Raw genomic sequence first — 27,320 nt, 5'->3', positions numbered from 1 at the left:
TGTGTAAAGAAAAGGACCTTCCTTTCCTCTGTGCCCCTTGCCTAACTCCCTCATCCACCAGCGCCTTCTACAAGTTCCCACTCCTCACCGTACTTCTCGGGACAGTGAACTCCTCCAAGGTCCCTTAGTTTTTTCTCTTGAAGGAGGAACCCTGGCTGGGAGAGCTGGACGTGACCTGGATGCCTATCAAAGGCCCCTGTGACACTGGAGGGACCCGTAAGAGCCCAGCATCCATCCCGGCCTTCTGACCTGTGTCCCCTGCTGTGGTGGCCCAGTCGTCCAGTAGACACTTCAGAGAGCCTATGGGGTGAAGCCCCTCCGAGGTGGCCCTACAGCAGGGGAGATACGTGGGCCCAGGGGGCTGGAGGGGTGGAGCTGTGCCAGCTAAAGCTCCTTTCTTCTAGGGACCCCCTGCTAGCTGATCCCTCCATCCTAAGGGATGGTGGAGAGAGGGAGCTAATGGCTTTGTCTCCTGATACAGGCCCCATTGAGATGCTGGTGGAGCCTTTAGCCAGCGAGGCCAGGCCACAACCCCCATGCTGGCCTCTAGATCAAAGTGACTTTGCTGCTAAAGGAGTCAGGGCAGGACCATCCCCATTGCCAAGCCAGGGCCCCTCAGTTCCCTCCCTGGCCTGGCACTGCCCACCTCGACCTGCCAGGCTTGGGGCAGGGGCTATGGCCCTCCAGGGCTCTGCTCTGAGGAAGGAGCCCTTCCATCCTGGAGACCTGTGTGTCTGCCGGGCCCACTCTAGGCCCAGCCCCCATTGCCAGGGAGACTGCTTCCCTCTTCCTTGTTCTAGAAGGAAGAACGGGGGCAGGACACATGGGTCACACACCTCTTCTGTGCCAGGAGCCTACCTGGGTTCTTGACACTTAGCTCATTCGCACCTCTTACCCATGCCATCCTGTAGCTGAGGCTCACAGACACGGGGGTGGGGGTGACTAGCCACCTGGCAAACATGCACCTGGGATGTGTGCCCAGTCCCTCTGCCCCAAAGGGCTGTTCACTCCCACCACACCTGGCGCAGCCTCACTGCTCCGCAGGCTTCAGGGAGGGTGTGCTTGTCACTCACTCTTGGGGTGCAGAGGAAACAGCCAGGGAGGGGCTGGTGGTAAGGACCTAAGCTGGGCAAGGAACCCAAGGGGGCAAGCAGCCTCCAGGGTCTCCTGAGGGCTCCCGCCACTCCCTAACCAGCTTTCCAAGGGGGCTGCCTCCAGGGAGTCCTCCCGGTGCTTCCTGGCTTGTGCTGGCTTCACTTACTGAGCTCAGACCCTGCTCTGTTGGAGGCGGATCAGCCAGACCTTGGCCCTTCTCGTGGATTTATTAACCTTTCCTCTGGCATCCCCCTCTCCTGGACAGATGGGCGGGACCCCTTCCTTGAAACTCTCACCCCTTCCTGCCAACATCTTTTAGGCAATATTGAGTTTTCCATCATAATGAATCAGCCAAGTCTGAGGGTTAGTATAGACATGGAAATGTCTCTGAACACCTCCGTATCTCCGTTTCTCCATCTGTAAAATGGGGAGGATGATACCAGTACTCCTGGGGCTGTCGCAATCAGCAATACACACGTAATCAAAACAACGCCCAGCCGGTGGTGGGCGCTCTGTACGCCTCCGCTGCTACTGTTGTCTCTCTCCTCCTCCGCGTGCCTCATCCAGGGTGGGTCATTCTGCAGAGCCGTGGCTGGGAGGAAATCAGAGTGGGCTGGATGGAAACCAGCCTGTGGGCCTGATGAAACTGCCATATGGTGCTTTTCTCAGAGCTGTAGAAGGGAAGTACACGTTCAGATGCCAGTTGGGGAGATGGGGAAGACCAAGAAGGAAAACAGGAACGTGTTTAAAAATGCTCTATTTTGTTTCTCCCTACCTTTCCCCAAAGCCTGCAGCCTCCAATACTCAGTCAGGTTTGTGGTCTCCACAGCAGGAGGGAAGGTGGAGGTGCCTGTTCTGCAGGTAGATGCAGGAATTCCTTGAGCATCTCATGAAAAAGCCGCACGGAGGGGTGGACCACCTAGGGAGGAGGGGGCGGTGAACACTAGCCAGGCGGTCCTTAGAGAGATGCAGGGTGCCTGGGCCTCTCATGCGCTCAACCCCCCTCCCACCCCCTGCTGGATCCTACAATGATGGCTAAGCGTAACCAGGGGGCAACGCCAATGCCCGCATCTCTAGCAGGCTGCGTTTTCTCCTGGCTTCTTTCTCCCTGTAACAGACACTTGAAGGAATGAAGTGTTTCTTAATAAAAAAAAAATAACTCAGAACCCTCACAGTTGGCCCTAGAAATACCTGGCAGCTCCTTTTCTGGAACATTTGTATTCATCTATCTTCCCCACTAGGCTGTCCCTGAGGATAAGACTGAATCTGTCCTGCTCACCACCGTGTCCTGACACAACGTGTCCAAACAAATAGTCATCGATATGCATCTGTGGACAGAATGACGGGAGGAGAGATCTGAAAGTCCAGAAGTTCTGTTGGAAAGCACTTGTGAAAGGGCCTCGTACAGGGTCCAGCACATGGTAGGGACTCCATAAAGGCCACCTGACTCAGAGTCAGGGGCTGTGTGGTCGTCACCAACTCTGATCTATTTCTGGGCTGACACCTTCACAACATCCAGGCTCAGCTAGGGAAGTTCACCCCGTCCATCCCCCAACCCCCCAAAGATGAACCTGGTTTCAGCTGCTCACGGTGTCAAGACCCAGCCAGCTCTCGACTCAGTGGGTCATAGCCACCTGCTGCTGGTGGTGTTTTACTGGGATCCAGATGCTTCTTGAGGATAAGAAGTTTCTATCATAAGTTTCTCTCCCAAAACTGAGCATGGAGGCACTTCCCCAGCAATGGGATCCACCATCTCACCAGTGCTTCCAAGAAGTCAAAACATTGGCAAGGTCAGGTGACCCGTCAGAAGACATTCGATGCAGCCACTTCCATCCTCTCACCTCAACTAGACTGGATACGCATGTGACCTGCTACTCCTGTGGGTCCCCAGGGCCGAGGAGCCCTCTGGCTGGGCTTCTTCGTGATGGGAGCTGATGCAGAGCTGCACTGCTTAGGATGCCTACAAGGCCAAGGTGACCCAAACCCTGTCCAGCTCATCTCGGGCCACTCCATCCTCTGTCCCCACACCACCTGCAGGCCCCCCTCTAGTTGCAACATGCCTGTGCCTGCTCACCTCTGGGCCTTTGCATAAGCCAGTGGGTCTCCAATTTGAGTGTGCGCCAGAATCCCCCCAAGGACTTATTCAAGGTTCCTCGGCCTCACTCCCAGAGTCCCTGATTCAGTAAGTCTGGGCTGAGACCCAAGAGTCTGCATTTCTAACAAGTTCCTAGGTGATCTCATGCTGCCCGTCCGGGGACCACACTTTGAGAAGTGCTGGTGTAAGTCATCCCCTCATCTGTCACTTCCTCAGAAAGCCTTCCTGGACTTTTCCAAGAGACACAAGTGTCCCCCACTACGTGCTTTCATGGGACCCAGCACGTCTCCTCATGGCACTTATCACGTTTTGCAATTACTGTAAGTTTGTGAGAATAACTTGACACCAGTCTCCCTCTTAAGCGTATATCTGTTTTGTTTCCCATTGTCTCCCTGGTGCCCTGTACATAGTAGGTGCTCAACAAATAGTTGCTTTATGAACAAGTGAATGAATGAATGAATGAATGAGTGAATACATGCAAAAGACACTCAGAGGCTTGTCGGGGACACCGCAGGCTCAGGCAACTCTGGGCCCTAGTAGCACAACGAGCGGCTGTGGAGGGGAATGGTTCGGAACACGGCTGCGGGGGTTCAAACCCAGTTGGTGTTACTAGCTGTGTGACCTTGGGTCAGTTACTTGACGTCTCTGTGTGTTGCCCTGCTCGTCGGCACGATGGGACGAGTCAGGGAACCCAGTTCACAGGGTTGTGTGAGGATTAACTGAGTAATGCCTCTAGAGTGCTTCCATGTGTGCCCGCCGCACGTTCAGTGCTGTCTAAAATTACGTCTTATTGTTATCAGAGTGCCTGGCAGTGAGGCCCTTTTTGCTTTTATCAGACTCTGTCCGGTTCCCTCTGGTAGACGTGGGTAAGACCTAGACCAAGGAATTAACCCAGGGTCTGCACTTGGATGGACTTTCCCGGAATCTGCTATCCCCACCCGCCCGGGCTCAATGGTGGTCATGGGCAGTGTGTGTCTGGGGGTGGGGGCACGGCTGCCGCCCCTCTGCCTGTCCCCACGCGCGCTCGGAGCGGGCGTTGCTGGCCCTCCCTCACCGCCTGCCTGGCCTGGAGCTGACTCACCGCCAGGAGGGGGTGGTGATTAGTATGCAGGGCAGGTACTGGGAGGAAAGCTGTCTCCACGCAACGGCTCTTGATGTGTTTCTCTGATTAATGTGGCGGAGAGAACGTTGCAGCTTTTTCCTGAATGGTCGCCACGTGGAGCCGGAGTCATTAGCATCTCGTCTCCCGCTTGCCATGACCTGCTGACCACCCTAAGTAGATAAAAATGAAAATGGCCAAGACAGCTGCAGGGCTCCAACACAAACTGCCTGGTGACTCTGCAGCCGCAGGAGAGTCTTTCATGTGGAAGGTTTCTGGAACGGCCCCGCCTTCCCCGTCCTCCCACACCCCCGTAAAGCCGTCCTTAAAGTTTCTGCTTCCGTCACTGCTGGTCCCCAGGGAGGCCAGCACCCCTTCTGGGCGCTGGAGCCCAAGTATAAGCAGGAGCAGCACTGCCTCCCCCACAGGTGTGGCCCCAGGGAACGACGACGGGAGGAGGGGACAGGGTTCCAGGTAGAGCGATCAGACTGGGTGAAGGACGAGGTGGGGGGAGGGAGCTAGAGCACGGAGGGGTCTGTGCTGGGCAGCGAGGGCAAGTGGGGTGGAACAAGAAAGGAGACTGGGCTTTATCCTGAGGGCAACGGGGAGTAACGCTGCGTGGAGGGGTGGGATCTCATCAGGAGTAAGACCAGGTGTTATAAAGGTTCCTCTGTCTCCAGCACGATGGATACTGGGGGGGGGCATGTAGAAGTGGGGGGAACAGTTAGGAGGCCATTGCCATAATCCAGGCAGGCGGTGCTGCTCCCTTGAGTTACCACCACACATTCCTCAGGGCACTTCCTCTGAAGCCCGTGGGAGTTGGGGGATCTATTTGCATCTCTGGAGGACAAAAGCGTGCATTGCTCAAGTAAACTGAGACAAGCGGTGCTGACTTGGGAGGTGACATCCTCCCAAGGATGGGATTGATGGTGGGGAGGAGTTCCTTCTATATCTTTGCTCTTTCCTTGGCTCCATGGGGTTGGATTCACGTTACTGCAGTGTTATGAATTATCGGTTTTGAATTTTTTTTTTCCTAATTTACTACTTTTGTTCTCTGGGTCTCAGTTTCCCCATCCTTGCAGTGGCGGAGGGGCAGGAAGCTCAGAGAATGGCCCCTGGGCTTCTTGGGAAGGATGATGATAAGACAGTCCCAGGGAGCAAGCTCGAGCTCCTGCCAGCTCCATACGCCCCCTGCCACGGAGCCTCTGCCATCGCCCCCCACATCTCCATCACTGCCCCATTTGGGTGGTGGTCTTCCAAGCCAGCCCCACCGCATCCACTTGCCAGAAAGCAGGCCTCTGAACTCAGCCCGGGCTGGAAGGGAATGAGCAATGGTGCTAATTGCGGAGTCGGCAGGAGAGGCTGGGAGGAGGCAGCCGAGAGAGAGAAATCATCTTGTGATGCGCCAATTACTGATCAGCTGGGACATAATTGCAGGGCTGCCATCCCGGCTGCTGGAGGTACCAGGCCTCCCTCTCGTTAATCAACGATAATCCAGAATTACGACCCTTAATGATTTGCAAAGACACTTATGCACACACGCACACATGCTCTCACATGGACACAAGTAATTGATAATCAACCATGTAATTTGAGGCAATAATTCTGTCCAGGCCAGATGACAGGCTCCACCCTGCCAGCAGAACAGAGCCCAAATCACAGCTGCCCCGGTGATGGGCGGCAGCTTCTCTGGGGGAGGGCGATTCCTTCCCTTCTCTAGAGTGGGTGCCGAGGGGGGCCCCGATTATCTCTAGGCAGGAGTGCAGACATTTTTGTGTTTCCTGCTTTTACTTACCTATGTTTTCTAAGTTTTGCACATCATACTTTGTAGCATTTAGAAACATCATTGCCATCGTTGTCACTTATTTAGGGCCCTAAACCAATGGTCTCTAACTTCAGTGCACATTCAGATCACCCAGGGAGATGGTTAAAAACGTGGGTTCCTGCGCCCTGCCCCAGGAGATTTAGACCCAAGTACCCGGTGTAGGGACTTCCCACGTGGCGCAGTGGTTAAGAATCCGCCTGCCAATGCAAGGGACACAGGTTCGATCCCTGCCCCAGGAAGATCCCACATGCTGAGGAGCAACTAAGCCCATGCGCCACAACTACTGAGCCTGAGCTCTAGAGCCTGTGAGCCACAACTACTGAGCCCGTGTGCCACAGCTACTGAAGCCCACATGCCTAGAGCCCGTGCTCCGCAACAAGAGGCCACCACAATGAGGAGCCCACTCAAAGCAACTAGAGAAAGCCCCTGTGCAGCAGCAAAGACTCAACACAGCCAAATAAATAAATAAATTTATTAAAAACAAAAAACCCAGTGTGGGACCCAGAAATCTGCATATTTAATCCGTGTCTCAAGTAATTTGGGTGTAAAGGGTCCACAGACTGCACTTTAGGAAGAAATACCCTAAACCAGCGCCTCCCAACCCTGACTGCACACTGAATCACTTGAGGAGATGACACAACATTCCGATGCCTGGCTCCACCCCCAGGGATCTAAGACTTAACTGGTCGGGGTCCACACTGGACATCAGGATTTGTTTTTTAAAGGACCACAGGTGATTCTAACCACCAGCCAAGGGTGACCCATGCCTGGTCACTCCGGATGGGCTCAACTGGCAACTGTCTTCGCAATCTGTTTCTGTTCTTTACCTTGGGAACCTCTACCTCAGTTGTCTCAGACTTTAACACGCATATGAATCCCTTGGGCTTTTGTTAAAAATGCAAGTCCTGGTTCAGGAGGTGGGGGTGGGAGGGCTGTGACCCCAGACACGTTTCCAGGTGGTAATCATGATGCTGGTGCTGGAGAAGTAAGACTCTCTTTTCCTTGGTTCAAGCCCCAAGCACGTGAATTTCGGTGCCAGAAAGCCCAGTTTACGGAACTCTTCTGGCGAAACTTCAGTGCTGCTGCTAGCACTGGCTCTGCAAAGATCAATCACACCCACTCTTGTTCAGGCGGCTGACTGCCTGCAAGTCATGTGTGCAGTTCTTTTAGGGTCCTGAGAACAAGACATGCTCAGGCTAACTCAGAAGATGGGACCAAGAAGCAGGGGGAAATGGTGCCTGCCTTGGAGGAAACAAGATAAGATAAATTCTTGTAAAGCCGGGCACAGAGCGTGAAGCAGTCATTGGGCTGGAGGGCAAGTTAAGACAAAACATGGGCATGTACCTTGTGGCGAGGGCCTTGCGGGCATTAGCGAATCCCTGGAAGTGAGAGCTTCCTGGGACTAGGCGTGGGAGGAAGGCTGGCAGCGGGGAGGCTGGGGACGATCGTTAGTCTCCAGCCATGGCCACAAGCATCTCCCATTCCAGGATGGGCATGCTGCTGTATCCATCTAGAGGAGACATCTGTTTCCCCTTCTCCTGAACTTGGGCTGGCTCATGACTTGCTTTCACCAGTAGAATTTGGTGCAAGTGACGCTATGCCAGCTCCATGGCTGGCCCCTAAGGAGGCTGGCAGCTTCTGCTTTCATTCCTTTGGAAGCCAGCTGCCATGTAAGAAACCAGCCACCCAGAAGCCACCATGCTGGCCACATGGGGGAGGCCACATAGAGGAGCACTGAGGTGCCAGCAAGTGAATAAGCCTTCTCCACCCTTCCCTCCCAGTCCAGCTGCAGAATGATCCCAGCTAACACCACATGGAGCAGAAGAACCAACCGGTTGAGCCCTGCCCAGATTCCTGACTCACAAAATCATAAGAACTAGTGCATTGTTGTTTAAAGCCACTAACATCTCGAGGCCACTGTTACACAGCAATAAATAACAGAAGCATTTGGGTTCTTGTCTCACTTCTGACACCCATAGGTGAGACCAGTACCCTTCTCAGACCTCAGTTTCCTGATCCATAAAATGAGGGTTAAATGAAATCATGTGTCTAAAACCTGGTACCTGGGGCCTGGCACACTGCTCTGCTCACCAGATAATCTATGATTAGTGGCAAGGCCCTGCCAAGGTTCCCATACCTGTGGTCCACCCAGACAGAGTGACAGCCATTCAGATGCTCTTGTTCCAGGTCCTCACATGAATGGCCCTCATTCTCCTCTGATGGGAATGGCCTGTCAGCATGGCAGCACCCTGGCTAAGAGCAGTGGCTCCTGAACCAGAAAAGCATGGATGTCCTTTTCTGCCAGTTTCTAGTTTTGTGACCTCAGGCTAGTTATTTGATGTCACTGAGCCTTAGTTTCTTCACCTGAAAAGAGAGGAAGTCAGCCAAGCTCCTCCTCCAGGAAGCCTACCCTGATTAACCTCTGCCCATCACATGTGTCTCAATAGCATTTTGTCGTGTACTATTTACAAGGCAGATGTTAATTTCTGAACTTTCAGAAGAGGGCTGAAATTACTTATACAGGTTGGGAAAAGGGTGTGGAGGACCCTTGACCATACTTCACTAATAAAAATAGCTCCTCTTCATTGAGTCCAAAGAGTTTGCTGAGAGCTTTGCATGTATTGTCCTCACAACATGCCCATGAGGGAAGGACCATTGTCACCATCCCCCCCATGGGGTGTGAGGATCCTTACCTTAGGAGCCACTGGGGCCTTGCACTGGACACCTGCTTGTTGGTGGGTCAAGCGTATTCATGTGTATGAACACTACTCCTTCTCCCTATGTACCTTAGAGACTAATAACAAAATATGCAAGAGAAATATTTATAGAAATCAAAACAGATGATTTCTTATCTAACTCACCCCACCTGCCCTGACTTCGGGATACACCCAGACGTGGATCCCTTCTCACTAACCTTGCTACCACCCCACTGGTCCCAACCACCATCCCTTTGCCTCCATCCCTCCAATAGCTCTCCTGCTATTCTCCCCTACAGAATGATCCTGTTCAAATGCAGGACAGATGATGTCACTGAAAACCCTGCAATGGCTCCATCTCACTCAAACACCATTGTCCTCCCAAAGGCCCTCAAAGCCCGACAGTACCTGCTCCTCCCCATTCCCTTTCTGACCACATGTCCTATTCCCCTCCTTTCTTCTCTCCAGGAGAGCCTCTCAGTCATTAGGCATATTCTTGCCTCAGGGCCTTTGCATCACCATTTCCTCCCCCTGGAACCCTCTTTTACTAAATAACTACGTGGTCCACTCTCTCACCTCCTTTAGATCTTTACTTAAATGTCACTTTTTTTTTCTTTTCTTTTTTATCTTTTTGGGGGTACACCAGGTTCAATCATCTGTTTTTATACACATATCCCCGTATTCCCTCCCTTCCTTGACTCCCCCCCTCGAGTCCCCCCCACCCTCTCTGCCCCAGTCCTCTAAGGCATCTTCCATCCTCGAGTTGGACTCCCTTTGTTATACAACAACTTCCCACTGACTATTTTACAGTTGGTAGTATATATATGTCTGTGCTACTCTCTCGCTTCGTCTCAGTTTCCCCTTCACCCCCCACCCCCTCCCATACCTCGAGTTCTCCAGTCCATTCTCTGTATCTGCATCCTTGTTCTTGTCACTGAGTTCATCAGTACCATTTTTAGATTCCATATATGTGAGTTAGCATACAATATTTGTCCTTCTCTTTCTGACTTACTTCACTATGTATGACAGATTGTAGTTCTATCCACCTCATTACATATAGCTCCATCTCATCCCTTTTTATAGCTGAGTAATATTCCATTGTATATATATGCCACATCTTCTGTATCCATTCATAAATGTCACCTTTTTAATGAGGTCTTCCCTGACCACTCCATTTAAAATTGCCCCCCATCCTGGGGCACCTAAATCCTCTCTTCTGCTTTGGTTTTCTCCATAGCATAGATTACCAGCCAGTGTCATGTTTGTGCCACTTGCTTATTTTTCTGTCATCACACACACACACACACACACACACACACACATAGTAGAATGTAAGCTCTGTGTGGAATTTGTGTCTGTTTTATTCATTGCTATTGCTTCAGTACCTGGCAATAGCTCGACAAAACCTTGTTACTTGAATGAATGCAAAGCACACACACACACAGAGTGTGAGATGACACTACAGACACCCTCAAAAAATAAACTGGAACCAACTTGGGTAGTTTTAATACAGGTGTTAAAACATTCCTCTGGCATCGATTGGTTTTAACCCTCACCTTTGCTGTGTGTGTGTGTGTGCACGCATGTGCGCACATGTACACATGTGTATATCCATGCACATCTATGGTAAAAGCCGCTGAGAGTGGAAATTTGTTGATTGTGGCAGCAATGGTGGATCTTAATCAAAATTCATTGAGAGCATCTTTCTCTATCCCTCTCAAGCCCTCAGAGCCAGACCATGAGAGACCAGATTCGCCTGGCAGTCCGGGAGAGAACAGGGATCCAGGAAGGCAAAGGCCCCCACCAGGTGACAGTGTGAGGCAAAGCAGTCCAATTAGCTCAAGGAGGAATACCTGCTGTGGCCTGGAACGTGCACCGTGGGGACTTGCCTTCCAAGCACCGTCCCCACAATGCTCCCACATCCACTCTGATGCCTCTCATTAGGGGTTAGGGCTCCATCATCATCCTGGAGCAGAAGGGTCTCGAGCCAGGGGTCTGCTGGCGTACCTGGTGGGTGGGAGAACCTGGGCAGCCCGGCATGCCACAGGAGCACCACAGGGTCCCTTCTGAATGAGCTAGAGCCACAGGACAGGTTCCAAGGGATGAGGTTTCCCTTGAGAAGACATGGCTGTTGGTGGTGGCTTTCAACTCCCCCCAAATGACAGAGTCCTTGAGAGCCACACCTAGGGTTCCTACCCTCTGGTATGGGGACAACGAGTAGAGAAGACTTTCGTGTTGCAGATGAGGAAACAAGCTCAGAGGGGTTATGTGGCCTGTCCAAGGTCACGCCACACACTACAAGCCGAAGATGCAGGGAACTTTGCTCACTGCTGTATCCGACACAGATGCTTTCCGGGGTGGTCTCTGAGCTTGAACTGGTGCCTGGTTGACTCTAAAACTAATTGGCTCCAAACATCTAGCTTACCTGTCACTCATTTTGTCTGTCACTCACTGTCAGTCATCCCTCCAACAACCTGGAGCGTTGCCAAGTGGGTGACACCTCATGGGTGCTCTGAGAATACTGGGTTCAATCTACCAGGCAACAGCATATTGTGCTAACAAGGAGCCCCCTTCCCAGCCCCAGCCCGCTGAGCCTGCAGGCCTGCACCTTTACTCCCAGCCAGCAGGGGGCACACACACATTGTTTCTAGTGAGCTTCTCACCAACCTCCCCAGGTGCCCTCCGCAGTTCCCTCCTGTGACCCTTGCACACACAGGGGCCCTACCTGAAGCAGCCTGTTTAACATCAGGAGCCTTCAAATTGTGCGGTCTCCCCAGCAGGCAGCCCCCTGGCAATGCATAGGATCTAATATTTACTGAGTCCTTCCTACACCAGGCACCATGCTAGGCACTTGACAACCATGGTCTCATTTCATCATCTGAGATACCAAAGTGATCAATTTTACAAATAAGAACACTAACTTTCTGTTTTTACCTCATTTTAAAAACAAGAATACTGAAGTTGGGGGCTGTTCAGGGGCTATGCTTGAAACCTCCCCTTTCTGTTCCCAAGTACTGGGCATGGGGTCTGAGGCCTGGGCCTCCAGAGAGGGCTAGATTAGAAAGGACCCTTCCCAGAAGAGGAATGGTTCCTGCCTCCTTGTGTTTTGTCACTGTTCCCCAAAGCTCTGGGCAGGCCCCTTGAGCAGGCCTGCCAGCTCCGTGCTGCTCTGATGGGGCACCCAGGGACACTTCCTCTTGGTGTCAATTCCAGCCGCCTGGCACACACTGGGGAGTGTCCTGGGTGGTTATGTTGGTAGTGGTGGTGGGAAGGGGAGGGTCAGCCTCATGGAAGGGTGGAAGGCATCAGAGCATGTCACAGTGGACCGGCTAGCTCACCCGCCTCTGCCGTTTTACATGCAAGGAAACAAACCCAGACAGGGGAGGCCACTGGCCCAAGGTCACCTAGCTTGCAATGGCAGAGCCAGGGCTAGAACCCAGGTCTCTGAGCTGCCAGGCTTTCTTCAGGCTTCGTTATTTGACCATGTTATTTGGGGCTTGGAGTTGCCTCTTGCCCACCACCCAACTGCCCACCAGGACGGACCCGGCCATTGCTCCACGTCAAACCCTGCCCATCCTGATCTAGGCCTGACCTCCTGTCCCTCTGCCGTGAGGGCTTCTCTCCCTGGGTTGGAACCATCGCTCTGTAAGTGACCCGTGCATTCTATTCTGGGTTGACTTGCCTCTTCTCTCCAGTGGGTCTTTGAGACAAGTGCCAAGGAGTAGCGCAGGACAATGCATAAGGTACTGGGCCAGGCGCTCAGACACCTGAATTTGAACTTGGCTGAGTCACTAACTTGCAGTCTGTCTCAGGGAGGTCATTTTACTTCCCTGGGCCTCAGTCTCCCCTCTGGTCTACATCAGGGCTTCTCAGACTCTGTCCATGGAGTCTGCCTCTGGCCAGAGTAGATGGGGCCCCACCCCAGTTTCAATTGCAGCACTCTTGCTTTTTTTTTCTCTCTTCATTGGTAAATACTTCAGTTTCTGTGAGGGGGAGCAGGGGAAGGTTCTGAGGCCAAGAGAAGTTTGAAAACCATTTTGAGGTCCTGTCTACTCTAATCTTGCTGTTCTTTGTATCCCTCTCACCCCCCAGTTGCTAGGAAGAACATGGCATCTTGCATAGCATAGTCTAAATAAATATTTGGTGGACAGAATTGAATGTCAGCGCCAGGAACCAGAGCTGTGCTGAACCTGGCTGGGCAGGGGAGGCGCCAAGCAGGAAGAAAACACCCAGAGGGCAGCCGGAGGGAAAGAGGGCTTGGAACGAGCTTCTCAGGGGGAAGTGGGCCTTCACAAAGGGGGCTGAGGCTGCCTCGAGTCTGCATCTTTCTGCTCCTCACTGCCTCCAGGTTCCCTCCTGCCTTGCCCCTGAAGGGAGCCACCGCCTCCCCCCACAGCCCTGCTGCTGGGGCCACAATGTCCTTGCACAAACCCTGCTCCATGCCCTACTGCCAGGGCCGCCCACGCAGCTGGGCGGACATGAGGCGGGCAGGCTAGTGTGGCTGAGCTCTCCTGGAACGAGGTTCTGAAGGGCCATGGGGCTGGCATGGAGGAAAACTCTGGCCTGGTCAGCCGGTCAAAAGCCAGGCGGGACGGCCCGGGCCCAAGGCCCCCAAAGGCAGGCCGTCTGAGCTGCAGAAGTCTGTGGGGCCTCTCTGGGCATTCTCAGAGGGGGCGGATGTTGTGTGCTTTTTGTCAGTGGCAGGCTATGTTCTACGTGGTGAGGGTATGTTAGTTCTGCTTCCAAATCTTGGCTCCTCCTGGAGCTACAAATTACACTCTAGCCTTCATCCCAGAGCAGGGCTTCCATGCCCCAGGGTAATCAGGGACCACCCCGACTGCACAAGTGTGGCTGCCCACAATAAGAAAAACCTGTGTCGTGCAGTGTTTAACTCTGACCAGGGTAAAAGGAGGCCTGGGAATTACGAAGGAAAACCATTGTTACAGCCCCGGGGAGCTCCATCAGGACACTTCCTAACATACTGTTTGAATTTCACTGTCATTGTCATCTTCGTTGTCATTCCAGTACCCACCCACCTCTGCACGACTTTAAACCTTGCTGTGTTACCATCTGTCACGTCTTCGGTTCATTCATGTATGAACCTTGGAAAGTCTTAGCAGGAAGATCTTTAAACTTTGTTAAGAACCAAATGTGCCAGGCACTGTGTTAGGTACTATATCAACTTTATTTTATTTAGTCATCACCACAATCCATGAAGTTGATGTTATAATCCTTTTAGCTGCAAGTAACAGCTACCCTAACAATACTGGATTGAGCCAGAGGTCCCTCATTGAAGTGAAGTAACTGATGATCTCAGGAAAAAGTCCAGAGATGGGTGGCTCCAGGTGCTGAATGGTGCCACCAGGACCCCAGTTCTTTCCACACTTCCATTCTGTCATCTCTAGTGTGCTCTTGGTTCTCTGAGCAGTTGTCTTCATCACAACAAGATGGCTGCTGTGGCCCCAGCCATCACTCCAGACACAACATCCAGCTACAAAAGGACAATTATTTCTCTCATCTTTTAAGAGGAAGGGACTATTTCCTAGAACAACTCTCCAGACAAACCCCTCAAAGATCCCTCCCTACATCTCATTGACCAGAACTGAGTCACAGATCCATCTCCAAAAGAATCATTGACAAGGGGAATATTATACCAAGATGTGTTTAGACTAATCAGGATTTTCCCCTTCCCCACCCTGGGCATGAGGAAGAGAGGGTGGATTCCTGAAAAAAAATTTAGGGCACTAAGGAAGAAAATAGGAGTGACTATTGGGTGGTAATCAACAATGTCTGCCACACAGGTAATCACTGTTATCTCCATTTTACAGATGGGAAAACTGAGGCTAAGAGAGATGAAGCAATGACTTAAAGTCACAGTAAGAGGCCAAGTTAGGATTTGAACCCAGAACTATTTGACTCTAAAGCCCTGGGTCTTTCTACTACAGGATGCACCAAGCACTATTCTACACCTGTTTGTGAGTAAGAAAGATTGTTATATGTACATCTACTTCAAATTCTTGCTGAAACAGAGGCGGGTATAAATAATATACAGATACACTCACATATTATTTTACTGCCAATAAAATTATAAGAATTTACATTAAGGTATGTATTTATTAACATTTATACAGGGCCTTCTAGGTGACTTGGGGATAGAAGGGTAAGCCCTAGCCTTGAACTTCATGAGTCCCCAGTGGGGGAGTTGTATGAACAGATAACTACAGTTCTTTGTGATATATGCAGACTGTCACTGAAGTAAGAGCAGGGAGATGCTGGAGACCAGTTTCACAGGAAAGGTAAAAACTGAGTTGGGTTTTGAAAGATGCATAAAAGTTTGCTCAAAGAAGAAGAGGGAAGGGCTTCCCTGGTGGCGCAGTGGTTAAGAATCCGCCTGCCAATGCAGGGGACACGGGTTTGAGCCCTGGTCCGGAAAGATCCCACATGCTGCAGAACAACTAAGCCCGTGCGCCACAACTACTGAGCCTATGCTCTAGAGCCTGGGAGCCACAACTACTGAGCCAGCATGCTGCAACTGCTGAAGCCCGCTCTCCTAGAGCCTGTGCTCCGCAACAAGAGAAGCCACTGCAATGAGAAGCCCACACACTGCAACGAAGAGTAGCCTCTGCTCTCCGCAACTAGAGAAAGCCCATGCACAGCAACGAAGACCCAATGCAGCCAAAAAATAAATAAATAAATAATAAAATAAATGTTAAAAAAAAAAGAAGAAGCTGCGGGAAAAGCATTCTTTCTAGGCAGAGAAAGACTTGCAAAGGCATGGGGCTTGAAAGTTCATGTTGTGTTCCTGGAACAAAGGGGGGTTTAATGTGGTCAGAAAAGGAACTGAGGGGCAGGAAGAGGCAGAAGCGGGGATGGGAGGCAGTTTCCCAGGAGTCTTGCGTTCCAAGCTAAGGAGTTTGTCTTGATTCTGTTAGGCGCCTGGAAGACTTTTAAGCAGGACAGTAAAACAATCAGATCTGAATGATTTTGAAGACTTGGAACCTCTAATGAACCCAAGCGAACATGAGTAGGCAACATGGAAGAGGGGAATCAATGGCTCAGACACAGATGCGTGCTCCAGACATGTGGATCCCCTGACACAAGTTAAGTCACAGAGAAGAAATGAGAAGGAGTTCTCCCCACATCAGCACCTCGTCCAGCTGTTCTTGGGGCCTGATGTGCCCACAGAGAGATGTGCGGGACCTTCCAAGGGCTCGAGAAAATCCACAAAGACTATGAATAACTTGATGAATGTATCTATACTGAACAAACACACTGACTCTGAGATTATTATTAAAAGGTAGCATTGAGTGTTTACTATATTCTAGGCACTCTGCTAAGTACTCAATATATTTTATCTTATTGAATTTTTACAACAATCTTATGAAAAAGGTTTAGGCTAAATTATATGAAAGAGCCAATATTTGATGTTTAATTTTTGAAAACAGGGAGGAAGCTGGAGGTTGGCATGCGTCACACAATCACCCTACACATAGCCAACTTAGGATTCAAACTCAGGTCTGTCTGATACAGACTCTAGAGTAAGGCAACCCTGAGTTCTAACTGCAGTCACCACTCATTAGCTGTGTGTCTTGGGACAGGTTGCTTAACCTCTCTGAGCTTCCTTTTCTTTATCTATACAGTGGGGAAAATAACAGAATCCCTTCAATAGGTGTGGATTAGAAGAGAGAATGCATTAAAACTCTCAGCATAACACCAGACAGAGAAGAGGCGCCCAGTGAATGTTAGCTGTGCCTGTCATCGTCGTTATTAATATTCATTGCAAAGTCTGGGCTGTTAAGCACCTTCCCAACCCACTGCAGGGGGAGGAGGGGATGCCCTCTGAGGTCAGTGTGTCCCCTGGGCAGAAAGGAAAGAGATGCTATTGCAGGAACCATGACAATGTTACTGGTAAATAATCTTCAAACTCCCGGGTCGAGGAGAGCCAGGAGCCGTGTCCTCTCGTTTCCAGCACTGCAGACCCCCACTTGCCCCGTCCTCCCTTGAGGTCTCTGGGTCCTCACAGCTACAGGCGACTGACCCAGGAGGAAGCAACCTTCGCACGAGAGAATAGCTGGGGCAGCTCTGCCCTCATCCGGGGTGGCCCTCCTACAGAGCTATTTCTGCTCCTCTTCTCATGAACCAGCCTAAATGGAGTATATTTCCAGGAAAGCCTGCTTGCCTTTGCTTTCAAGAGTTGCGACTACCAGTGAGGGGTCCTGCGAGTCCCCGTCACCCTCAGACCTCATGTATGCGCTTTCCGGTTCCGTGTACAGATGTTTCCAATGCATGCGTGCACACAGCTGTGTTTGTGTTTCTGGGCCCGAGGGGAGCTGTGCTGGCATGGGCTGGGGGCTGGCACCACCTTTGGCAGCAAGAGCCCCAGGACACCTTTTGCGCGTTACATTCCACGCCTGGGTGGGATCCCTGCCTGCTGGGCGTGTATGGACCTCCTGCACGTTTCCAGCTAAATTTCCAAGTGTTCTTTAGGCAGAAATTACCAGTGCTGTTAACTTGAGAATGAGGCTGGAACCCTGGCACCCAGCTGTTCTCGGCCCATCTCCTGGTGCTTCGCGCACAAACTGACGTGGAGGCAGCTGTGGTAATAAAAGACTGAAAGAAGAGAACAGGCAGCCCGGCTAAACCATACCTTTGTTTCAGCGCTTTCGGGTGTGCACAGATCTTTCCGGTACCGTCTGCCCTTCTGCTTGGCTGGCCTCTTGCACAAGACCTGGCTGCCCCCAGTTCAGTCTCTCTGAAAAACATCTTTAGCCCCCTCCAGAGAAACTCAAAACACAGACACTCCTTATGCATTTTCCTGGAAGCATTCTATAGCTCCAGCCTGGGAAAGCTTCCAAAAGTTTTCCGAACCAAAGATAATAATAATAACAAAAAGCGGTGGGGGAGGAGAGAAGCTTGGGCAAACGTTCCTGTTGATTAATGTTCCAGGGAACAGACGTGGATTGTAGGGAAAGGAAAAAGGAAGGGTTTTCCAGGTCGATTTAAACATTTGTGCTGTTTGCTTTAAAGGCAATTTCAAAATAGTTGGCCTCCCCAAAGCGATCTTCTGGAATCCACCCAGAGGGCAAAAATTTACCCTTCCTTCCCCCATCTGGAAAGCTTTCACACCAGAGGCCCCACTCATTCCTGAGCTCTGGCTTTAGAAAGAAGGACTTTCCCAACCTTCCAAGATTCCTTGCCCTCCCTCACCCGGCTGACCCACAAGGAGTCTGTGTTTGCTCCACCCTGCAGCAGCTGCATTCCAGCTGTGGCACCGTTAGGAAACATTTAGGAATCCTCTGGCTGGGAAGGTAAATGAGAAATGTGTCCTAATGACACCTGAATGCTGGCGAAAATCTGCAGATGGAGACGCCCAAGGAACACATTCCGGACTTTGGGTTCCTTTACAATAATTCCGCTGTGCAAACAGCCAGCTGTCGGTTAACAGGAAAGGTTTTTAGTGGTCTTTTGGATAAAAATGCTGACCAGCCTGACCACCCTCTGCTGTGAAATGCAAGAAAATGAAAGTCAAACATATTTGTGAAGCGTCAAAAATATTTTCACTTACTCATGAGCGCTCTTCTTTTTAATTAAAGCACAGCATCTCGCTCAAAACAAGCCTTTGGAACAACAGAGTAAACAGAACCTTAATTTAGGGGTTTGCCAGCTGATCTTGACTACTGCGGGAAGGTTATGGCAGTAGCTTAGAGGCAGTCTCCTAGGAGCTTCCCTCGTCTTCCAAAGACGATGTCTGCCGGAGGATTCGCGTGCAGAGGGGGGCCCTGCAGAGACCAACAAGGATCCTTTAAATGCATAGAAGTTGGCCAGACAAGGCAAGCCTGAGCAAATGGCTTTTTAGGCAGCTGAAGCCCTCAGCAGCTGTCAGGACAAATGCCACCAAGCTGTCCTGGTTGCCAGGAGCGCTGCAGCCTCAACTGGGGTCTTTCCCCTCAGTCTCTTTGCCTTCCTATTATCTTCTGGGACTGTGCTGTAGACCCTCAGGTAAATGAGAGCCCATCTCACTACCTGGTTTTAGAATAGCTGGCAGTAGCTGCAGAGCTACACACTATCTTATCCTAACCTCTTCATTTCCTGGCTCTTGAGATTCTGTACCTTTGCCCTAGCATTACTGGCCTCCCAGCCAGACAGCAAATAACCACCATGGAAATGCTTTGAGGACTCAGTACCCAGGGTGAGAACCTCCGTGAAGTCCTCCATTAATTCCAGGTGCTGAAGACAGCTATGGAAATTTAGTAGGAAAGCTGGTGGCCTGTGTCCCAGGGGGGCCAGTCAGCTATTGTGAAAGCTTCTTCTCCCCGCTTCTTCCTGCTCCTGCTGTCCCACTTCAAACGCTCCCCACCCATCTACCTTCTAACACCTCCAAGGCCACCACTGCCACTGCCACCACCCTCCCTCCCCCCACTGGCCTAACCACCCACTTCCTATCCAGGTCCTTTTAGAGTGCAGCCTGCATGGTTCCCATGGAGAGCACCCCCACCCCCAGTACCCTTGGGGGCTTTGAGACCCTAGAAGGAAAGCACCCGGAAACCCCAAATCAGCTCCCTCCCGAAAACAATGGCTTCCAGGGTCTGTGCCAGACACACTCACAGCACCCGAAATAGACTCATTGTCCTCTTGTGCAATATCCAGGAATTTGGTGAAACTCATCATTTTTCAGGTTACCGATAATGCAAGTTTGGAAAATGAAACAGGAAGGAACACAAGCTGAAAAAGCTTTTATCCAGCCCACAGCATTTCTCTCTCCAGATGCAAGACAGTTTTTGTGGTGGTTGTTGTTGTTTTTTGTTTTTTTTCCAGCAGTACTTTGGTGGGGTTAAAATTAGCTGGCAGCATTCTGGTCACATGCTAGACAACAAAACAAAAGGGAGTTGTTCCCTGGCAGCCCCTGAAGCAGACCTTCCTAATCCACAGACTTCTGGGAAGCTGGCTCCTCAGGCTCTGGGACTGAGGGGCCACACCACCGACTCCCCTCTGTCGTCATCTTGCTGTAACAGGCTGAACCTGGGTAGTGTCTAAGCTGTTGGAATCTCAGGGCATGCCTCCATTTGGGAAGATATTCAAGGTTCCCAAAGTGGCTTTTTCGGATCTTCCCATTTGGGAGAGGAAGGCTGAAAAAATGGAATAACTTTTGAAGGCAACAAAGAAGCAGACACCACAAGGATAGAGAGAGAGAGAGAGAGAAGGGCGGGGGGCCGAGGGTAGTGTCTGAAATGTGATCGTGGGCACTGCCTTCTGGGGGCATGGGCTGCTCTGGGCACCCCTGAAACGCAAAATCATACATCTGAGTTCTGCGTAGGCAGCTCTTTGGATAGATTCTTTATCTCTGGACCCTGATGATAGGGGCTCATCGTGATCTGCTTTGTTCTTTCCAGTTTAAAACCGTCACCAGAAGCCCTAGATGAAAAATACAGCCTCTGATTCACGCACACAGTCAGGAAACATCCCTTGCACTCAGTGCAGAAACATGTCGGTCAACCTGGGAAAGAAATCACCACCACAAAATATGCTTTTGGCTTGCCAAAGCTTAGCAGCTGTGAGAGCCAAAAACTCAGCTGCCTGGATTTTCTTGGGAAGGTGGGGGCCGGAGTGGGGGGTGGGGGAGAAAGAGGGGCTTTCTGAACCACCTGATTTCTGTCTCCGACTCCTGTTTAATTCCAAGCCAAAGCCAACCTTGAAATGTCTCAAGGGCCAACTGCTCCTAAAAATCACATTCAACACTATCCCATCCAGCTCCGCGCCTGCTGGCAAGGTGAAGCAGATGGCTTTTATTGATTAATTTATTTATTTGGAAGGGGCTCCTCGAAGTAAGGAAATTCCAGCGAGACAGAACGCCCTGGCCAGAATTGCCATGACAGTCACAAGCAGACACCCAGAGACAGGCGGGTGCAGCTAAGCCTCCGAAACCTGGGGCATTTTCTGTCCTTCTCCCGTCCGGCCTCTGTGTCAGCCATGCACTTATGAAGAAATACCTCATTTGGTTCAACCTTCTGTGGTATTCAAGGTTTTGAGTGAGCTACGCAGAGCCCGCTTTGTCAAAAGGGCTTCACACACCAAACAGGCCTCTGACTTGGATCTTATCCTGAAGCCCTCATTACACAGACAGACCCAACAGAAATTCTCAGTGCCTTAACGCCCAGCACATAAAGTCCTCTTTAATAAACATACACCATTTTTTAGTGGAACAGCCTTAAGGTGTCAAAAGTACATAAAGGTCTGAAAGCTGAAACCCTAGATAAACAGTGTGCTGAAATATATTTAGCAGAAAATATTGAAAGCAACAGGAAAAATATGTTCTCTTCCTGGGATGTTAAGGAAGGTTTAGGTTCAGGAAACCTTCAGGAAATAGTGAGTTGGGTTGAGAAGGAATACTGCTCAATGTAAATAAATCACTAAACCTCCTTGGCCTCCACAGTCCTTGGCTGGAATGGAGTATTTCATTTTTTCCCCCCATTAAACAGGCCACCCGGAGAGTTGGCATTACAGACCTGAACATGTACCAAATCTGAGTGTGCTAGTTTGTTTCTGTACATTGAATCAGACTGTGTTTCAAATAGCAGCTTGTGAAAAATGGGAAGGGGGGGGGGCAGTTATCCAGACAGGCGCACCCTTACACAGCGTAAGGGAAAGACCTGTTTTGCCTCCAGTCTCCGAATGTCTCGTCTCCGACAGGAACACACCCTCGGTTGTTGTTGCCCAGGCTGATGTCATGCTCATTCTAAAGCCCATGGTTCCAAGGGACTCGCTGGCCTCTGCTGCAGTACCATGTTTAGAGACAGACCCAGATTTCTCGGGGTTTCAGGGTAGGGAGAGAACAAGGAAAGGACAGGCAGCCACTCTCCCCAAGATGGGTGCTGCGTGATGTAAGTGGCTGGCTAAAATATCTGGCATCCTTGCCGTCTGAAGTTGCCAGCTAAATATTATTAAAAAGATAAAATACACGCAAACTGTGCAGAATGCAGGGCTGCTGTGTTTACATCCGGGTTGTGATGACTCAAAGACTTAGACTTGGGCTTACTGAGAAGCTCTATTAAAAACACAGCTTTGTGAGAGCCCCCAAGGAGCAGGAAGCAGGGCTGGGGGTGGAGGGGAATTGTTTGGGTGGGGGGTGAGGGGTATGGTGACCGGGCCCGAGGACCGTGCTGAGGCCTGCGGTCCGGCTGGCACCTACGGCCAGGGAAGTGCCTAGAGGTTAACCTCGGCTTCGGCTTCTTCGGCACCAGAGCGCGGAGGGTTAACCTTTTTCCAGAACATTTATTTCACCATCTCACTGACTAGAGGGAGGAGGGGCGGGAGGCAGAGCGAGAGCCTGCCGCGCTGAGAGGCTGCGGATCACAAGGCCATTCTGATAGCCTCCTGTCCCCATGGCAACCGCAACGGCATTTATCAGTTCCTTCTGCGCACAGGCACAGCAAATCTGCATTGCACATGGCAGGCTTCCAGCATTTCAAATGAAAGAGCACTTTGAACGGCTGCCAAGTTTGGAAGGAGCAGAACTGTCAGGGCTGCTTAAAGCTGGCAGTTTATACTGGGGAGGCTTTCGCTTCCCAGAATCCTCCGGGCCTGGCGAGCCGCCAAGTACTTAGCGGAAGCTAAAAAGTAACTCGCTCCCCTCCCTCCTCCCGTTCCCCTGCTCACGCTCCCCCTCCACGCCATTCACCGCAGTGCTCTCAAAATTTTCCACATGTCCTGTGTCACCAGTGCAGACTGTACAATGAAAACCAGAACGCCGGCTACCCATGACCGGGCTTTTATTAATAATTGGGGGAGGGAGGGCGGGCTGGGATCAGACACTGACAGCCGGGGCACCGGGTCTCCGCTGTACCTGCCAGATCCACTGGGTGTGAACCCGTGTGGGGTGTGTGCCTTTCAGCCTTAAAAATACATTAGTAAAAATAAAAGCAGCTTCAGAACTGAAGACCCCCTGAGTACCGGGGCCCGGGTGAGGGGGGTGGGTTTCGGTCGGGTGCTTTGGAGCTTCATTTAGGGTGGGGAATTGAGGTCATGCAGGCAGCGTTGTTCAGATCCAGCCTTTCCAAGAGCCCTGGGGAAGAGGGTTGTTATTGAGAACCGAGTCTGTTTCTGGAGCTTTCCTTGAATCTCTCGGGTGTCGTGGTGAGAGCTCTGAGGCCACCGATGGGGAGAGAGCTCGGAGATGGTTTTCAATGGAAAGTTTACCAGATAACTTCTGTCAGGCACAGCCCAGAGCACAAGGGCTTCTACTAGCAGAAACTGGAAATTGGCATAGTGTTCACTGTGCTGAATTTTTTTTTTTTTAAATCATAATCTACACTGTGATCAAGGGCCCGGGCTTTATTTTCCAGCACAAATAGAACGAAAATTGTCTGCTGCTTAGGCGGTTGGATAGAGTTCAGGAAAACTATGTCTGGCATTAATTCCAAAGTGGAGGTTTTGGTTCAAGCGAGGCCCATTAATTTCAGTAAACTGTTTTCACTAGTCCAGACCCTGCTGTGCAAGGACTATTTATTACCTTTTGCTAACCTGATGTCTGCAGAGTTGTAAAGCAAAGGAAAAAAAAAAATCCAGGGTGGAGATATCTATATCTTGGATCAAATGGGTTTTGCACCTTCCCTTTGGGGGCCATCTTTTATGGGGCCTTCTCTATCCCTGGTTTTTCTTTATCAGACTTTTTTTTTTTTTAAATCCATCTTGCAATGAATTTGAGAAGAAATCCCGAGGGAGAGGAATCTGGCGAGAGCAAATATCTCCTCTGCCTCCTTCAGAAGGGTGCCTCCCAGCCTCAGGGATGTTTTGTGTGCCTGTCCCTGGCTTCCGGGCTGCAGGTCCAGTGCAAAGTCCTGACATGATTCACCCTGACGATCCGGTCTAAAATACACCAAGACAGTCAATTTTGGCATTTGTTCTCCCTTAGGAATTTTACTAGCTGCCTTAGAAAAGCACATAAATTGCTTCCCCCTCCCCTTTTTTCCATGCCTCTTCTCTTCATCCCCACGCCCCCCCCTCCCCCGCCCCAGTCCATCTTGATGTCATTTCAAAGGGAAGGATGAAAAGGGGGGATTTGTCAGGCGGTCAGGTTTGTGAATGTCTTTCCAGCCCCCAACACACACACACACACACACACACACACACACACACACACACACACACACACGGGGCTGAGAATGTTAATCAGAATTAAAAGCCATTCAGTACTATTAGAGCATCAAACATGAAGACTCCGTGAAGGAGGGGGAATATGAGCGGTAGAGGCAGTGGCAACGGAATCTATGCAATATAATAAAATATAATTCAGTCCTCCGCGCTGCCTTTTTGAAATAGAGGAGGGGAAAGGTAGCACCAATTTGGTCAGCTTGTCAAATGTCAAAATTATCGGTCTTTCCTTTTAACTACCCTCCCCACTCGCCGCCCCCACCCTACCCCCCTCCCCGCCCCGCCCCAACACAGTCAAGTTTTGTGCCTTTCCCAAGTGTGATTAATCTCTGGCAGAGGCCAGAAACAGGAGTAGGTTTCTTGGCTGCCCGTTCGGATAAACAGTCTGTTCTTGGGAAGAGTAGGTGAAGGTGGCGTAAGGTGGGGGGAGGGGGCGGTAATCTGCTGGCCTTGTTTGGGCGGGGGGTGGAGGGAGGCGGAGGAGAGGAGGGGGCTCTCGAGGCCCGCCCCCCGGAAAATGCAACTGCCCTTCCTTTGGAGCGCATGGTTTTGGGGTGGGTCAGGTTTCCTGGCTTTAAGAATGTGAGCAGACAGCAAATCCATTCTTGCTGCCAGTTCACAGCGTTCAGGAAACGTCGGAGGGACGCCGAGGACTGGGGACGGGGTGGGGAGGAGAAGGGGTGGGGAGGAGAAGGGGGGGGGGAAGGCCGCGTGCCTCGAGGCTTCAGACCCATTTCGGATGCTCTGGCGTGGCAGACCTCGGGCTCCTGCGCTGAGACCCGGTCACCGGGGAAACCGAGGCAGCCGCGGGGAAGGCTGGGTGGGGCGGTGGTGGTAGGAAGTATTGTAAAGCGGAACAGGGAAAGCCAGAAGATGTTCAAAACAAAAGGAGGGACTATTTCGCGGCGTCGGAGGTCGCTGGTATGGAAACTCCGAAGGCAAGAACACCGACTGTGGATTTTGCTGTGGGTTTATTGTGTGGGCAAGCAGGCAGAAAGCGGCGAAGTGAAGAAGTGGGGAGGGGGAGAGTCTACGGTTGAAGGGAAATCAGTGCCGAGAAAGCTGCGCGCGGCTAGGAAATGTCACCGAGGAGAGTGCAGTGGCACCGAATAAAAGATGAATAATCGGCCACCTTTTGGAAAAGGAGTGTAAAATATTGATAAAGGCAAGAAAACCCGCTTCTTCTCAGCCTGAAAGCAAACCCATTTCTCACCTCCTGCCTTTCCTCACCATCCCAGCACACGCGCGCACACACACACACCCACCCACCCCTCTCTCTTGTCTACCCTGCATCCAAGCAGCCTCGGCCAAGCTCACTTTCCTTTGGATTTAATTACATGAAAATGCTGAACAAAAAACCTGTAATTACACCCTTAGTCCCTGCCACTCAGGCCCAGCACACTTCCTGCCTAGTTTTGTTTTTTAAAGAAGAGGTCATTGCCTCTTTTCATTCCAAATTGACCAAAACAAAAAAGTAAAAGCCCCAAATAAATCCAACTGCTTCAAGGTTCAGCACCACTAGAGATTTGGGGATGGGATGGGAAGTCCTTGTTGGTCTAGGAAAGATGAGTAGACAGCCTACCTTGCTATTGTTTCCCTTTAGTTCTTAGATCCAGAGGCAGTCACTGTTTGTTTGTCCATCAGTCCAGAAGAACAGAGATACTGGGCTGGCTAGAAGGAAACCCAGTAAGGGCACGATGAAGAGTGTGGACCAGGCCTCTATTTTTCGAGCTATTTTACCTAGAAAGGTTTAACACTGGAAAGGAGACTCCTGACAATGGCTTGCCTTTCTACACTCCTAGGTATTAACATACAGATTTTCACCGTAAGCCCCTGAAGTAAGGAAAACAGGTTTTAATATCACCACTTGACAGGTGAGGAAACTGAGGTCCAGAGAGAACAAGCAGATTGCTCTAAGTCAGTCATGTGGCTGGTGGGAGTGTTTTACAAACACTGTCTCTGATGACTTTGGGGCTATTGCTTCAGGAAACTAGGACACCTAGGAGGAAATGGAAGCCTGTAGATTTTGGGCTGGAGCCAATCTGGCTTGGTTCATCATTAGATCCCTTAGGCTGAGAGAGAAAGTGCTCTCTAATTAAATAGTTGAATAACCTAATGAACGGCGAACGGAAGAGCACAAGTTAGGAGCTGGGAAATGGAAACCCACCAGGCCATCTGGCACCCAAGTTTCAGCTTTGAAACAAAATGTAAGTGATGAGAATAGCTTCACACTTTTAGGGACACATCAGGCTTGGATCCACTGGGTCTGGCCAGAGAGGGAAGTTCAGGTTATCTAGATGGTCATCCTCTAGATGGGTCAGGGTTGAGGTCTATCATATTCCCTTGATTTCTAGCTCCAGTGATACCTAGGCCAGGCTTGACTGTCAGGGTGTAAGCCTCTCCTAGGCTAGCTAGCAGTGCTTTGAGGAGTAGCCTGCCATAGTCATCAAGTGGCACCCAGCCCAAGTACAGGACGGTACATATTGGGTGGGTGCAGACAGTGTGACCTGAATCCATTGAGAACAAAGGTTTGTTATTTGTGTGATACGACTTATGGGTTTGGAAAGAGGCTACTTCCACCCTAAAATGCACCTTTTCCACTTCCTTCCTTCCCTTTCATCATGCAGCCTGGGGTCCTCCTCAGGTGTGGACCTTTAAAATGTAGCTATCCTCAGTAAGGGTAACTCAGTAAGTTCCTAAATACTTTGGTACGTTCTAGAGCTTCAGATTTTTCATCCATTACCTCTGCCTAGGGCCAGGGTATAGAAAACCCAGGAAGGCCTCAGGGGATGCCAGGGAATCATGGCGACACAATTTTGCTCAAAGCTGAACGGTGACTGATTTTAACTCCCAAAAAACTGGTGCTAGCTTATGAGTAAGCTCGCATCTACTGGGACAGTAGTGGCATTCTTCCCCTGCAAACTCCTGTGGGAGAGACATTTTATTTTCTTGCAGTTTCTTACAGACAGCTAGAACACCCCCCACGGCCACCCCCAAAAGGCTAGCACCCGTGGAATAGAAGAAGGAATGCTGGGTTTAGAGCCAGAGAACCTGGTTTCCCATAATTCTGGACTAGCTCTGGACCTGCTTCCCTCACCTATACGGCAGGGTGATGAAACTAACACCTACCTCACAGGGCTAGTGTGGAGATTGGTGAGATAATGTCTGGGAATGCACTTCGGAGCTCTAGACAAATGTTGGTCATTAATATTGTTCATAATCTCTTCCATTTTATTAAGTACCTTATAATATTTATCTTCCACACAGACCAATGAAGCAGTGCAATTATTCCCATTGTACAGACTAAGGACAAATTCAAGTGATTTGCTCAAGATCACACAGCTATTTAGGGTCAGCCAAGTC

Source organism: Hippopotamus amphibius, chromosome 4 (genome assembly GCF_030028045.1).
Source record: "Hippopotamus amphibius kiboko isolate mHipAmp2 chromosome 4, mHipAmp2.hap2, whole genome shotgun sequence".
Classification (NCBI taxonomy): Eukaryota; Metazoa; Chordata; class Mammalia; order Artiodactyla; family Hippopotamidae; genus Hippopotamus; species Hippopotamus amphibius.
Note: the sequence above shows the minus strand (reverse complement) of the source record.